Genomic DNA, 16662 nt, shown 5'->3' with positions numbered 1-16662 from the left:
GTCGCGATGAACCGCCGATTTGTTTTGGGTGTGGACAACCTGGCCACTTTGCTGTTGATTGCCCACACAACCCTTGGCGCTCGGGAAACTGAGTACGACTGGTGGTGTGGGACAACTACCAGTCGTCCACGAGGAGCCATCAGATGAGGCGCGAATCGAAGCTGTATCATCTGTCGTCCCTACCCTAGACCTCAATGTTGAAGGCAAGAGCGTAACTGCACTAATTGATTCTGGTTCATGTGTTTCTTTGTTGCATGAACAAACATTATTGTCCACGTATGGTGATGTGCCTTTGCAAGCTGCCCCCCGTTTGTGTGCGGTGAATGGTGAGGGACTTCGGGTTCTGGGTGCTGTAGATATCGAATGCTGCATTGGAGGGTGCTCATTTTTGCATGCATTTGTAGTGTCCCCTGATATCCGCCGTGATATGATCTTGGGATCTGATTTCTTGTTTGACCATGGAGCATTACTGAACATTGCTCAAGGCACCTTAACTTTTAAAGACCTGTCAGTCCCGTTAGGAGTGAAAGCTACCAGTTTTGGTCCATCGGAACCTAGTCCGGCCGTTGCGGAGGACCCGGCGCCAGTATCTGACTCTTGTGTTAGTGATAGTAATTCTCAGGAAGACCTGAGCACGTACTCTTCTCGTGTCACTGTTGGTCGTGCATTAACTCTGCCTGCCGGCCATGTAGTGTTGGTGCCGTGCATGTCTGTGCAAGAGGCACCTGTAACTGTGGACTGTGTTGCTGATCCACTTGACTCATTCTTGACAAAGTTTCCAGATGTGTCTGTGACCCCCGGTGTGGTTACGGTTGGACCTGACAGGTCCCGTGTGGTAGTTGTGTTGGAAAATCACTCTGACCACCCAGTGCTTCTTGCTAAAGATGTTAACATTGCCGAGTTATCTCCTGTACCCGAGGACTTCATTGTCGAGGATAATGATCCTACTGTTTCGTCCGTTGCGGATACGCCACCGCTTGTGCTATCCCCTGAACGTGCCGAGGTAATCCGTACATATGTTGACTCTCAGAGTCATCTGTCAGTACCTGAGAAGAGCACACTTACAGAGATTCTCCGGGAGAATCATGACTTGTTTATCTTGCAGGAGGGTGATTTTGGTCATTGTGATGTTTTCCCACATCGTATTAGTACTGGTGAGACAAAGCCAGTTAAGCAGCCTACGCGTCGTGTACCCTACCACCGCCGGCAGGCTTTACAAGCTTTGCTGGATGATCTGTTGGCCCGTGGTATAATCACAGAGTCTATTAGTCCCTGGGCGTCACCCATAGTTCTCGTTCCAAAGAAGGACGGATCTCTTCGATTGTGTATCGACTACCGCAAGTTGAACAGTGTTACGGAGCCAGATGCGTACCCCATCCCACGAGTTGATGACATGCTAGACTCACTCTCCGGCTGTTCCTGGTTCACTTGCCTGGATTTAGCTTCAGGTTATTGGCAGATCGCTATGGACGAGGAAGATAAGGCCAAGACTGCCTTTACCACACCGTTGGGTTTGTTCGAGTTCTCCGTGATGCCAATGGGATGTCGAAATGGTCCGGCAACTTTCCAGCGTGTGATGGAAGCGGTGCTTCATGGCTTATGCAATGTGCCGACCCAGCCATTCTGTCGCGTTTTCTTCGACGATGTGCTGAATGCCAGTTCTACCTTGCCTGGACAGCTCCAGATCCTCAAGTCGGTGTTTGACCGCGTTCGTGCTGCTGGACTGATGTTCAACTTGAAGAAATGTTCGTTCTTCCAACGAAAAGTGCTCTTCCTCGGTCATCAGGTTTCGGCTGACGGATTGGCTCCGGATCCGGCCAAAGTTGAAGCTATCGAGCAGTGGGCTGTACCGAAGTCAGTGAGAGATGTACGTGTGTTTCTGGGTTACGCTGGGTACTACCGTCGGTTCATCCGTGGCTTTGCTCAGCGCTCTGCACCCCTGACTGCTCTATCAGGGAAGAATGCCAGCTTTATGTGGACAAAGAGTTGTGATGCGGCATTCACCTCTCTGAAACGGTCACTGACAACAGCCCCCGTGTTGGCGTATCCCAACTTTTCTGTTTCGTCTGGCGGCTTTATTTTGGACACTGACGCTAGCAAGGTGGCCATTGGAGCTGTCCTCAGCCAAATGCAAGATGGCGAGGAACGCCCCATTGCGTTCGGCAGCCGGGTCTTGACGAAGGCAGAGAGGAATTATGATGCCTCAGACCGGGAAACGCTTGCCCTTGTCCATTTCGCGAATCAGTTCCGGCACTATTTGCTTGGTCAGAAGTTTATTGCCCGCACAGATAACACTGCCCTCACCGCACTGATGTCCGTGAAGGAACCACGCGGTCGAAAAGCTCGATGGGTGGAGCAACTCGCTGAGTACACCTTCACTACTGTTCACCGGCCGGGTCGGCAGCACTTGAATGCAGATGGTCTGTCGCGTTCCTTGTTGCCGGAGGTGCAACCCTCCCATCTCGAGACTCCCGCAAATCAGCCAGAGCAAGCTAGTTCCTCTGCCACAACGGCGTCTGTGGATGTCGCCACTCCTGTACTAGCTGGTCTCTCCGCACCTGAGTTGGCCGCTTCCCAAGCTGTGGATGTTGATCTATCAGTGGTCTTGTCATGGTACAATGCAGTGAGTGGAAAATTTGTGCGTCCTCCTGAAGATTTAATTTCTGGCACTAGTCGTACCATGCGTTTGTTCTGGGCGAATGCCGAGCAGCTAAGTCTCATTGACAGCGTTCTGTACATATCACCTCCATTTTCCGATCATGATCATGTCGGTACTGCACCCCGTCTTGTCGTCCCATTTGTGCTTCAACGCAAAGCTTTGCTGGCTGTTCATGCTCTTCCGTCTTGTAACCATCCTGGTGTAGATAAAACATTAGCTCAAGCGCGGCTACGTTTTTTCTGGTTTGGAATGGCATCAGATGTTCAGGAGTTTGTGGCGTGTTGTGTCACTTGTGCACAGATTAGGCTCAAGTCTGATGCCCAGCGTGCTCCGCTCCAGCCAATGTATGCCGGCTACCCATTTCAGCTCGTAGCCCTCGACATCGTCGGTCCATTGCCAGAGACACCCCGTGGTAATCGATATCTGTTGGTTATGGCTGATTACTTCACTCGGTGGGCAGAAGCTTTTCCACTCCAATCCGTTACTGCAGAAGCTGTCGCTGTGGCTGTTGTCAATGGCTGGATAGCACGGTTTGGATCCCCTGAGCAACTGCATTCCGACCAGGGTCCGCAGTTTGAGTCTAAGCTTTTTGCTGAATTATGTCGTCTGCTGGGTATTCACAAGACCCGTACTACTCCCTACCATCCGGAAGGTGACGGACTTGTAGAGCGGCTCAATCGCACTTTGCTCGGTCTACTCCGTGCGCACATCACCCCTACATCTATTGAGTGGGATGCTACCTTCTCTCTTGTCTTGCTTTCGTACCGTTCTGCTGTCCATGCGTCCACGGGTCACAGTCCTGCCAAGTTGTTGTACGGCACTGAATTGCGTTTGCCGGCAGATGTTGTGTTTGGTTTGCCACAACCAGCGTCTCTTGAATCCACTAGTTACGTTCGCCATTTACAGTTTGCGTTGCGTGTTGTACATGCTCAAGCTCGAGAGCTCGCTGATCTGTCCCATGAGCACCAGGAAGAACATTACAACCGCCGAACCAAGGGTGCGCCATTAGCTGCTGGCCAGTTTGTTTACGTAAAGGATGCTGTCATTCACCCTGGTGAACACCGCAAATTCCACCGCCCTTGGCGTGGTCCATTTCGTATTGTGTCCGTCTTTGGATCAACGTCCTACGTTGTCGATGTTGATGGTCGCCATAAGACGCTGCATTTCAACCGCTTGAAACTCGCTTACCTGCCGTCGCCATCTGCGTCCCTGCCGCTGGAGGATCCAGTACCTGCTGCTCCAGTGATGCCTCAGTATGTCCCACATGCCCTCGACAGCGACCATAGTCCGCTGTCGTCTACGCTCCCGCAGTCAACCAGAGCCCATCTTGCTCGCAATGCTGGACTGCCTGCTCGGTTTACTGATTTTGCTATGTCCTGAGTTATTTTATTTTTTATGTTTCTGTTTTCTTTCTCTATTCACGAGGGCGTGAATTTTTGGTAGGAGGAGGATAGTGTAGCATGGCTACTTTATGACACGTAATTTGTATACGCATAAATAGTACACCGTAGGAATGCATGGATAGGCTGTGCGCATACTCGCACTGCCTTGTCTTCTTCTTCTCCTTGTGTGAGACAATGAACGAATATTGATAACTACTTACGTAACAACAAGTATGTGCTGTGAGTGCTGAGACTGAGAGTATACGAGTTACACTGCTCTGTCTGCCGCAGAGAGTGAGCTGTGCTGCACAGGGTGGATCGTCTTCGATGCTGGCAACACATGCGCATGAAGAGTCCGAGTAGAACCGTCCTTGTGGAGGAGAGCAAATTGTACCACATCTGGCACAAGGCGCAGAGGAGTCTCACTGCCAAAGGAGAATACGTTCAGCGTGTCCTTACCGAGGGGCTGAAGTTGAAGTTGCTCAGCAGCAGATGCGCTGAGGAATGTTGATTGACTGCCACTGTCAAACAGGATGCGCACAGTGGTACGGCGACCATTGGCGGCAATAGCAGAAGTTGCAGTCATCATGCGCGCTAAACCGACACGATCCTGTACCGTGTTGCACTGGACATTGACAGACATACATGAAGATGAGAACTGTGCTGGTGTCGTAGCGGATTGAGACTGCTGCTGTGGCTGCTGTTGCTGTGGCGGCGGAGGCGGCGACCACTGCGGACGTGGCTGCTGCTGTTGCTGGGGTGCCGGCTGCTGTTGCACATTGTTGACACTGATCTGGTGAACAGCAGATTGTTGGCGCCGCGAACAAATAGCAGTGTTGTGATGGTTCGGCTGCTGGCAATGTCGGCATTTCCGTTGCTGGGTGCAGGCAGATGCGACATGGCCTTTGCCAAGACAACGGTAACAGAGATGGAGCTCAAGGAGCCTGTCCTTCCGTGCTGAGGTAGTTGCGAACCTAACGCAGGCATCGTGGTTGTGGGCACCATCACAGAACACACACGGCTTCCGTGGCCGAGCGGGTGCGGACGTAGCAGCTTGCGGCCTACGGAACGGTGCGCCAGACGTGGCCACAAGTGTACTGGACGGCAGCATATCCACTGGAGCGGTGCTTTGCTGCTGGCCAGAGCGTTGTTGTGCTCGGTCGTGCAGAAGCACGTACCGTTTCAGGTAATGGCGGAGGTCTTCTATGTCCCACGGTACTGAGACGTCATGGGAGGGTCGCCACTCCTCAAGCTTCGTAGTTACACTCAGTGGAAGCTTTGAGAGTACCTGGTGGCATACTAGGCGTTGACCTTTCAGCACACTGCGCAGATACGTGAACTTTGACACCTGGGGTAACTGCTGTGTGTCGACTGCAGCAGAAAACATATCCCAAAAGTCGGGCCATGCAAGGATATCACCATGAAAGGTCGGCAGTGTGAGCTTAGGGAGCTGCACGGGTGTCCGACCAGGAGTGCGACGTGGTGTGTTCGAGGTGTCCATCTGCCATGTGGCCTCCACAGCAGCACGTGCGGCATGACTGGCAGCCTGGGAGACTGCAGCAACAAATATAGCAGAGCCTGGAACGACCGAGGGTGCATGGAACGAGGTGTTGGTAGACGTGGAGTCAGCATCCGACCAGACAGACTCGCTGTCAGAAGTGTACTCTGCATTGCTCCACTGTGCACGACCAGTGGCACTACCAGTACCAGGTGTAGGCTCAGGCAAGTGTAGTGGTGGTGGTGGTGGTGCTGGTGTGTACTGCAGTGTGCTTAGTGAACCAGTATGGTGAGTAGGATCATGGGTATTTGCAATTGCACTGACGGCTGTGAGTGCTTGACTAGCAGTACCAGTGGCATTTGGCATACTGTCCATCACACCAGTAAAGGCAGGCGTGCTGCTAGCAGGATGACTAGCGTGTTGAGAAACTGAGAGCTGCTCCGAAACAGGGTGCTCAGTCTGCATGTGTTTACTACTATTACTAGCACTACACATCACACTCTCAGAACACCTGCTTTCACTTGGCACTGGTTGCTGTAGCAGGGAGGGCGCGTGTTTCTCCAAAAACGCCCTCGCTGTTCTCAAAATTTCCACCTCCTCATCGAAGGACGACTCCCAAGAGTCGAGATCGTCTAGTTTCTCATCGTTTGCGTCGAGCTCGACGAGGCTACGTATTTGTGATTGGAGGTCGTTTATATGAGACGCTAGCTCTGCCGCTGTTTGCCAGTCGCCCAGCACGTAGTGTGGGGATGGCTCCTCCTTGTGGAGCTCCCTCGCCAGCTTTTCCCTGACGCGTGTGAGGCGACGCTTCATATTGGCCCGGCGCTGGACCATTTGAGTGTACATACCTGCACGACGATGAGTGTCGGAAAAACGACGGGGAAACTGCGTTGCGGACAGGTAACCGTATCCTGGTCACAGCACCATGTCAAAATCTTATCGATTTGATTATAGAATGTAGAAGACCTTTCGAACCATGCACACACTCACACTACTACAACACAAACCACCATCGTTCATTCATCAACTACACTTCAGTCAAGAAGAAGAATAACCAATAACAAGGAGATACAAACAACGGAGAAAAGAACTGAGACGCACAATGAGTACGCTCCGAAAACGGCGGTGCTCGGAAGCAAGCGAGGCCAAATAGATCGCGAAGCAGCGCACCCGGACCCATTCGGGCCTGAGCTGCGTAGCGATCGCGTGGTCAGGTGCACTGTGGTGCCATGGAAACAAAGATGGTGGCGCATGTAGCGCGTGTACCACGAGGTAGAAAGAAAGGAAAATAAATAAATAAATAAACTGCAGAACGAAAGTGAACGCGAAGAAGAAATATAATATTTGAGAGTCTTTAGAGAAACAAGAATGTAGTTCGCGTCTGGCGGAGGGTGCTTGCACCTAGCTAGAGGTGAGAGCACCACTGTCAGATAATGGAAAGACTGAGTTAGAAAAGGAGAAAGAGGACGGAGTTGCAGACTGAAACTACAGGAAGTTCAAGTAAGACGTGAACACTAAATTTATATGTATTTCAAATATTCGTGAACGGCAGTTCTCGACAATTATGCGATCGGAGTGCATTTTTAAAGCTGGAAAGACATTTTGATGTCTTAACATGCTGGGGAAGTTGCAGCCAAAGGCTGTAGGACAAAAACAGAGGAGAGTTGGTAAATGCGGCTGAATTAGCACGGGGAAGTGAGAGACTATTACGAGTGGACCGGGACAGAGAAAACCAATTGAATACGGAGAGATGAATGGGAATTTTACCTAGGCGAATTCTGTGGATCAAAATCCAAAGCTGCTGTTTGCGATTATCTTGCCGCGGCTGAGTATTGCTGATACAATAGAGCTCAAGACTAGGAAATAAACGCTGCTTGTTAAACAATATTTTAAGAAGAGATTTATGATGGATTTCAAGTTTGTTCACAAGATGATGACTTAGACTACACCAAGACTGACATGCATACTGGAAAATAGGTAATAGATACGAGCGATAAAACATAGAACGGCATGTATTTGGCAAATGAGAACGATGAGGATATAGTATGCCGAGAACACTACTTCTTACAAATATAGTCTACATGAGGAGCCCATGTTAGACAGTCGTCAATAATTATACCAAGGTGCTTATGTTCATGGACAATTTCTATGGTCGATGAGCTGCCAGGACATGATAAAGACACATTACAGAACTGATCACTAGCACCGCTACAGAAGAACATCACTTTGGTGTTACTAGTGTTCGGTCTCAGCTTCCAAGTCGACATCCAAGAAATGGTGGAGTTTATCTTTTTCTGGAGGTCATTGACTAGCAATTGCTTGCAACTATTTGAAGCGGAAACTGTGGTGTCATCGGCGAACAGTGAAACATTAGGGACAGACATCGGTAGATCATTGAAGTAGACTAAAAAGAATAGTGGCCCCAGGATTGACCCCTGTGGCACACCAGAATTAATTGCCTGGGGAAACGAGAGGGTGTTGCCGACGCGTACAGCCTGTAACCTGTCAGTTAGGTAGCTTTCAAAGAAACAAAGCAGGTTGCCACCAATGCCATAGGCACCCAACTTGGCAATCAGGCCTCTATGCCAAACAGTGTCAAAGGCTTTCGCCAGGTCAAAGAAGCACATGCCAGTATGTTCTTTCAAATGTTGGGACTGCATGATGTTTTGGATTAGGTGGACTAGGTGCAAAGCTGTGGAGTCTCCTCGCCGGAAATCAGACTGCATGGTATGCAAGTACGGGGACAAGTGTCGATATAGCTGATCGTACACAATGCGCTCAAACAGCTTTGAAATACAGCACAGTAGGGAGATGGGTCTGTAGTTCGTTGCATCCGACCGGTAGCCTTTGCGCTTATAAATTGGGACCACTAATGCGTATTTCCATGCGGAGGGAAAGATTCCAGACGACAGAGAGATGTTAAAGACCAGCGATAACGGATATGCTAGGCTGTCTTGGAGGTGTTTCAGCATTTCGTTTGGTATACCATCGTAACCAGGAGACTTCTTATTGGGGAGACTGCGTATGTATCTGGTTACAGTACGGGATGAAATCGTCAGCGATGTAATCGTTGACTCTACAGGTATTTGGTTGATAGGAGGAACTAACCATTCAGGTCTATCCTTAACACAGAAGCTGGTAAACTGCTCATTCAGAGCATCCGCAATATCAAGAGGCGCAGTGGCGGAACTTTGGTCAGACCGTGTGATTGCTGTTGGACTAGAGCCCAATGACGATGCTGATTTACGAAGAGTTCTTATAAATGAGTGAAGTGATGGACGCTGGCTGTCGGTGAGAGAAGTAGTAATGGACTGGATGTATTCTTTACGGGCTACACGTGATAACGTATTTGCTATATTCCGCTGACGTTTGTACTGCGTTGCATTGGACGGGTAGGGTATTTTTTATAGATGCTGTAGAGGTCATGCTTTCTCTTAATGCCTGCCCTGAGCGCTGGTGTCATCCATGGTGGATCCTGGCGTGAAGGGCGGCTTCGGTTTCTGGTGGTTGACTGGTGATCGCGGTGAGAAGAGCAGACTGAGAGAGACGATTCGAGGACAGAATAGAAGTTAGAAACGGCTGTATGAATATCAAGGCCGCATAAAAGGTCACTCCAGTGAGTTGCGGCAATTTCAGCATTGATGCCTTCCCATTGCAATTGAGTGAGCAAGTGATGGCTGAAGCGAGGTGGTGCAGTGTCAGATGTGGACTCTGGAGACTGTGCTATGTCTTTAGCTATGGAGAGCCTGCCGAGGACGATTAAGTGATCGGAGGCACCCAGGGGGCTCAGGGATTCAATGGATGTGAACTTCTCGGGAATGTTTGTGGCGACCAGGTCCAGGCAGCCACAGGGCCCATTGGATGTAAGATGGGTGGGGAACGTAACAAGTTGAGACAGTGCTATGGAGCGAAAAAGGTTACACAAGGCAGAGCCTGCAGCAGATGTTGAGTCGGAGGCACACCAGCTCTGGCAATGGGCATTAAAATCACCAGTTACAATGGTAGATGATGGAGCAGGTAGCTGAATGAGAGCAGTCCGCAGAGTGTCTACAAAATATTGTAGGTCAGCAGCGTGCTGGTTAGGGGGTCTATACAAGCAGGCAAACGACAGTGGTTGGGATGAACCTATGGGAGTAGCTTCAACAGCAATTGCTTCAAAGTTCTGTTGGCGAAATGAGTGAATCTCTCTCACTTTGCTGAAGGCGGTAGTGAGCACCGGGATGGCAACACCCCCATAGCCTCTGAAGGGGTCAAGGTTAGAGGGAGTTTGCGGTCGGTCACGGCGGAATACTGCATAGTTCGGCAAGTGTAAGGTATGGTTGGTGGTGAGCCAAGTCTCGCCGGGTGATGCAGATAATGTCAGGCTTCTTGGCATTACAAAGGATGGAGAGTTCACCGAGTTTGTTGTTTATTGAGCGTGCATTTATCACCGCAACAGACACGTGGGAAGAAGATTGAGTAGATTGGTTAGAGGAGCTGGAGATCGGATAGAAGGGCTGTGCAAAAACATTTAGTGTAGAGTCCAGGCTCGAGGAAACGGTTGAAGTAGTTGGAGGGTGTGGGTTGAAGGGGGGGAGCGTTGGGATTTAGGATGCATGTACTGCTCATTTACCTACACTGTCAGAGGAGAAGCGCCATTCGCGAACACGTACGGAGGCAGGCCAGAAATCATCACGTTGGACCGTGGTGAAGTGCTCTTCAGGAATCACAACATGGGCATAAGCCAGTCCAAAATAGCGTGTTTCAGCCACAGAGCATTTGATGATGTGAACATCTTTGTTTGCGCACCACTTAGCTATTGCCTCAGCATGGCAGCCGCTGTCTATGTTGCTGACGTGGAGCGCTTTGCACCTTACACGGGAACCACCGCTGGCAACGGAGAGACTCAACTTTCGCTTTCAGGTCTACAATGGCGGACATCTGGCGAACTAGTTCCTGCACTGTCTTGGCCAACTCCTCAATGCCAGGACTTGCTTGACTATTACTACTAGTATGTACATGTGACTGACCTGCATTACCGATCCCGTGTTGGCGTAGCAGGTGGAACATGGCAGCACGGTTCATATTGCTGGTGACCGAGATTTCATTTTTCTTGGCCAGGTCACGAAGTTCGTCAAAGCCGAGGATGGCAAGGTCGACATTAGATAGATCCTCAGACATACTATGTCCACTACTTCAGAATTACCATACATGGAAACTAGTGGAAAACAACAGCTTAGTCATGCTCTGAAAGTCCGATTAAAGAGGAGCAACGGAATTTGCATCCATGCAGTTCGGAACTATTAAATATAGAACTTTAAATCTGGCTTTGGAAAATTTATTTTCATTGGTACCAGTTTCAGCCTCATTTTCTCTGTGCTACACTGATGAGTCCACAAAAGACGATTTTTTTCTTGTTCTGTCCGCAGATTGAGTATTTCGCTCCTGCTCTTGTAGTTATTTTACTTTGTTATTATTTTTATTTTTATTCGTATTTTACTAGGGAATTCCCAACAGGCGTCATCGCCTTCTTACAGGGAACCCTAAGAACGTCTTGATGGATGATCGAAATTCAGCAGGTGAATTAGAAAGGCGGTAAGCAGGTGGCAGTGCATTCCACCGGTCAGCGCCTACGTAAGAAATTGCACTGAAACTGAAAGTTTGAAACCATAGAGTGTGCTAGCAGGGAGTCAAACAAGCGCGGCAGACACCTGACCACGGGTATGTGAGCACGAAGAGTAAAGCGGTCTTGTAGGAGAGAGCAAGCAAGGGCATGCAGGCAGCGATACACAAATACATAGGTCTTGAAATTGAGGCGTTGTTCAAGTGTGTATACATTGGTGTTACTGTAGAGAAGGGCAGTTGGGGTCATTCTATAGTTGAATACTCTCGTGTGGGGTAGTGCCTTTGCTGTTTGCGTTACGCAGAGCTCACTGGCTTGTCAGTTTGAGCACTCTGGCAAGGCTAGGTACGTTAGGGCCTGGTTTAAATCTGGCTTTGGAAAATATATTTTTCATTGCTACCAGGTTTGGCCTCATTTTTTCTGTACCACGCTGATGCGCCCACAAAGGACGCGTCGAAGCAACAGTTCTGTCCATACATTGAGTAAATAATACATTAAAAAAAAGAGAGAACCAAAGGTTTAAAAGTTATTCGTTTATGTCCAACACTTACAATAAAAGCATTATACTTGTGAGTCAGAGCGTGCAACACGGTTAGGTCAACACTGATGTAATAGTGACATTCACATCGGGAGTGAAACAACTGGCCATAGCCTTCAACCATAGGCCTGCATGCCCAAACAGGTCTTCACAATCTTGGTAAGCAAACACACTCCCGGGAAATTGACCTTCTCTGCTTCACGGCAGTAACCTCGGCTCTGTCTCAACATCAACAAAGTCGGCTTCTCTCAACTAATTGGCGACACGATCTAAAACTTTGCGTAGAGAGGACGTTTTTGATTCCCACCTTCCAACCCGGCAAATATTTAGATTTTGATAAAACGATTCAAAGCCTCTCAATTGTTTTTTAATACTTGAAGTACACACAAGGGAATGGTCTCAAACTGCGGAGAGTGCTCAATGCAAGCGAGGCAGAGCTTCATCACACACAAGCGGAAAAATCGTCAGAGATCAAATTCCATTACACAGTGTTTCACCGTTCAAGCAACGGATCATCAGATGGATGATCAAACAAAGTATGATACACTGGTTATATACTCAGAAAGTGTGAACTCCGTCACTATGGAGTGTTAAAATTATCATTATGTCGGGTCCCGGATGTGACAAGTCCATTTTTCATGATGCATTGTACAGAGTGCCCAGGTGCTAGATGAGGGTGATGATATTGCGGGGTGTGACCAGCCCATTTTTCATGATGCATTGCACAGAGTGCCTAGGGAAAGGTGATAGCGCAGAGTGGTGCCATGCCAGGTAACAGATATAGAGGCGCTACCAAGGCCATAGAATAATCACTGTCCTTATGTGATGGGCACACAATTTGATAGGACATACTTGCTTTCGTGCCTGCATTTTGACACAATCTCATTTCGCTTGTTTAGCCTAGTGCGGGCGTCGGTTTCGAGGATGTGATACTTCTCGGTAGTGCAGAGGCCACATCTCTTGGTCGTGTTATCGAACGAGGTGGCCCTGTCGCAGATCTTCCAGTCAATGACGTACTGCCTGTTGTCCCGCTTCATCGACCAAACATGCTTTGACAACTCGGTGGAATTGTCATAGCGGTCATGCCTGAGCGTAGTCAAATGGTTGGAGTAGCGAGCTTTGAAAGGCGGCGCAGACATGCCGGTATAGACCTTGGCGTTATGGGTGTCGTCCGACACCATGGCCTGGTAGATGACGTTGTCTGCCTGGCACTTTCCTTCGAGTGGACACGAGTTCTTGATCCTGCAGTTGCAGTCCTTGTCCGGTGTTGGTGGATGCAACACTCTCTTGTTGTGGGCCTTAATGAGTCGGGCCATATTCGGCATGCAGCTATATGCGATCTTCACAGTGTTCCTGTTGAATAATTTGTGCATCTTGCTGCCCTTAGGGAAATGCTTTCGGATGAGGCTCAGGAACCGTGCACCGATGCCTGTGGCCACACTCGCACTATATGGCGGGTTGAACCAGATAACCCTGCAGTCACGATTTCTCTTCTTGGGACGACTGCCCGCTGCCGGTGCCGGTTGGTCTTCATCAGGGAACGACAGTTCACTTGCGTGGCCGCTTGCTCGTAGGGCATCGGCATAAAGCGGCCGCGCTTGCTCGAAGACCTCCTTGGTGCATGAGATTGATACGAGCCGCTTGTTGACACCAACAGGTATGCTCTATATCACGCTAGGCGGGTGGTTGGACTTTGTGTTGACATATAGTGGCGTGTCGTTAGGCTTCCTGTAGGGCTTGTAGATGCCGGTTGCGATGTTCGTGATAATGTCGAGGAAGTTCACGGCTTTCATGTTGGTATCTATTGTTATTCTCAGGCCGAGCTTCCTGAATGCCTCAATAACATCCTTACGGACCCGGTCCGCGCGGTGGCCATTAGCGTTTCGGAGTATGGCCAAGCCATCATCCCTGTAGAGACCCACGTTTTCTTTCCCGAAGATCGGCACTAGCTTACTGAGGATGAAAGCGCCAACCAACTTGCAGGCTTCCGCCCCATCATGCGATCCCATGGTAACATCAAAAATCTTGTCTTTGTCCTTTTTCATCCATGCTCGACCACCCGCGAAAAGCAGTGATTTTCTGGCGTGCATCACGATATCGACGTTGCTCTTTCGGGTGAGAGCATTACTACTTGCATGCTCCAGGGCACTTTTCAGCAGTTCCTCGGAGATGGACGGGTAGAATTCGACTATGTCGAACACGACGAACGAACACTCCCTTGGGTTCTGGATGCCATTAAACCAATCAATGACGGCGTGCGTGTTCTTCCATAGATTGACGTGGCTCCGCAGAGGCTCAGTGACGGACTCCAAAATTTCCTTGCTCACAACGCCTAGCTGGGGTTTGGCGGGGTTGATGAGGCGGCATGGGAGTTTCTTTTCAAAGTTTTCTTTGTGATCTTTCAATGTGATGAATGCTTCCGACTTCGCCAAGACGTTTACTCGGTCATCAATCTCAAACCGCTCAGCGATAACTTTGGCTTCACTATTGATTTCGTTGTCGGCGCTATCAGTTGCATGTTTATACGTTTTTGTGACATTTTCGGTGAGCAATGCGTTATACTTGTTGGCAGACATGCGGTACAGGTTCCTCGTTTTATCAGCGGGAACAATAATGTCACTCGAAGTCCTTACCGACCATAGGTCATCCTTCATGCGCTGCTGGAGGTCGTTGTCGGCATTGCGGAAGCTCACGGTCTTGATCATGGTGTACATATCCTCTTCGAAAGCCTTCAACTCCGCGACCTTCTGGGGGCAGTTCTTCGTTCTGAATCCGTTTGTGTTCTTTTCTTGGCTGTCCTGGCCATTCAGGAAGAAGATGGCCTTCCACCTCATGCGGCGGATAACGTCCTCGACTTTCTCGATAAGCTTCTTCTTGTACTCCTTTGGCAATGGCAACAGAATGTTCTTCAATGAGTATCCCAGGTTCATACGTGACGGTTCATCCATGGTTGCAGATTTCGACGAAAGTGCTCAACTCTATAAGAGGAGCTAATTCACACAAGGGAAAGGTCTCAAACTGCGGAGAGTGCTCAATGCAAGCGAGGCAGAGCTTCATCACACACAAGCGGAAAAACCGTCAGAGATCAAATTCAATTACACAGTGTTTCACCGTTCAAGCAACGGATCATCAGATGGATGATCAAACAAAGTATGATACACTGGTTATATACTCAGAAGGTGTGAACTCCGTCACTATGGAGTGTGAAAATTATCATTATGTCGGGTCCCGGATGTGACAAGTCCATTTTCCATGATGCATTGTACAGAGTGCCTAGGTGCTAGATGAGGGTGATGATATTGCGGGGTGCGACCAGCCCATTTTTCATGATGCATTGCACAGAGTGCCTAGGGAAAGGTGATAGCGCAGAGTGGTGCCATGCCAGGTAACAGATATAGAGGCGCTACCAAGGCCATAGAATAATCACTGTCCTTATATGATGGGCACAAAATTTGATAGGACATACTTGCTTTCGTGCCTGCATTTTGACACAATCTCATTTCGCTTGTTTAGCCTAGTGCGGGCGTCGGTTTCGAGGATGTGATACTTCTCGGTAGTGCAGAGGCCACAGTCTATACCGGCATGTCTGCGCCGCCTTTCAAAGCTCGCTACTCCAACCATTTGACTATGCTCAGGCATGACCGCTATGACAATTCCACCGAGTTGTCAAAGCATGTTTGGTCGATGAAGCGGGATAACAGGCAGTACGTCATTGACTGGAAGATCCGCGACAGGGCCACCTCGTTCGATAACACGTCCAAGAGATGTGGCCTCTGCACTACCGAGAAGTATCACATCCTCGAAACCGACGCCCGCACTAGGCTAAACAAGCGAAATGAGATTGTGTCAAAATGCAGGCACGAAAGCAAGTATGTCCTATCAAATTGTGTGCCCATCACATAAGGACAGTGATTATTCTATGGCCTTGGTAGCGCCTCTATATCTGTTACCTGGCATGGCACCACTCTGCGCTATCACCTTTCCCTAGGCACTCTGTGCAATGCATCATGAAAAATGGGCTGGTCACACCCCGCAATATCATCACCCTCATCTAACACCTAGGCACTCTGTACAATGCATCATGAAAAATGGACTTGTCACATCCGGGACCCGACATAATGATAATTTTAACACTCCATAGTGACGGAGTTCACACCTTCTGAGTATATAACCAGTGTATCATACTTTGTTTGATCATCCATCTGATGATCCATTGCTTGAACGGTGAAACACTGTGTAATGGAATTTGATCTCTGACGGTTTTTCCGCTTGTGTGTAATACTTGAAGTATAAATATACCTTTTTTTTTTGGGATTCTTTGTACTTCGTCTTTCTTGTTTTTCTTGTTCCTTTGTTTTTTGTAGGACATATTTTTGGTGTACTGATTTCGGTCGTTGTTGTGTCTGACTCTATTCCCAATATCTAATTCTGTGGTTGGTTTTCCAACTCATTGGGTTTTGTAGTTTCCATCATGAGTTTGATTCCATCGTGAGTTTGATTCCATCGTGAGTTTGATTCCATCGTGAGTTTTGATTCTATTTGCTATTTTTCGTTCCATTTTTGAGCTCATATTTTATTTTCCTGATTTCTTCTCCAGTGTATGTTGTATTGCATTTTAATACATTGTGTTAATTTTTGCCCGTAAAAGAGGCTTGCAACAATAATAATAAAAAATAAAAATAAATAAATATAAGAATAAGAATAACACACGAGTCACAGAAAAACCACGCGTTTTGATTGTCGTAACTTTTAAAAGTTTCATGCCATAATTATAGCAATCTTCAGACAACTGGTTACAGTGATGCACAGCTAGTATGGTATTTATACAGTAGCATAGGAAGGAATCTGTGAAGGTTTGAGGTCTGGTGGGTGCAAAAGGTCCTGGATGGAAAATGTGCCAAACTCACATGGTCCGTGAGTGAGAAAAGAAATATGATATGGCAGGAAGGCAAGCAAGGCTGTGTGAAAGGATGATAATGATAA

Source organism: Sycon ciliatum, chromosome 11, assembly GCF_964019385.1.
Source record: "Sycon ciliatum chromosome 11, ocSycCili1.1, whole genome shotgun sequence".
In the NCBI taxonomy this organism is placed as follows: domain Eukaryota; kingdom Metazoa; phylum Porifera; class Calcarea; order Leucosolenida; family Sycettidae; genus Sycon; species Sycon ciliatum.
The sequence above is the reverse complement of the archived record's forward strand: the minus strand, read 5'-3'. Positions refer to the sequence as shown.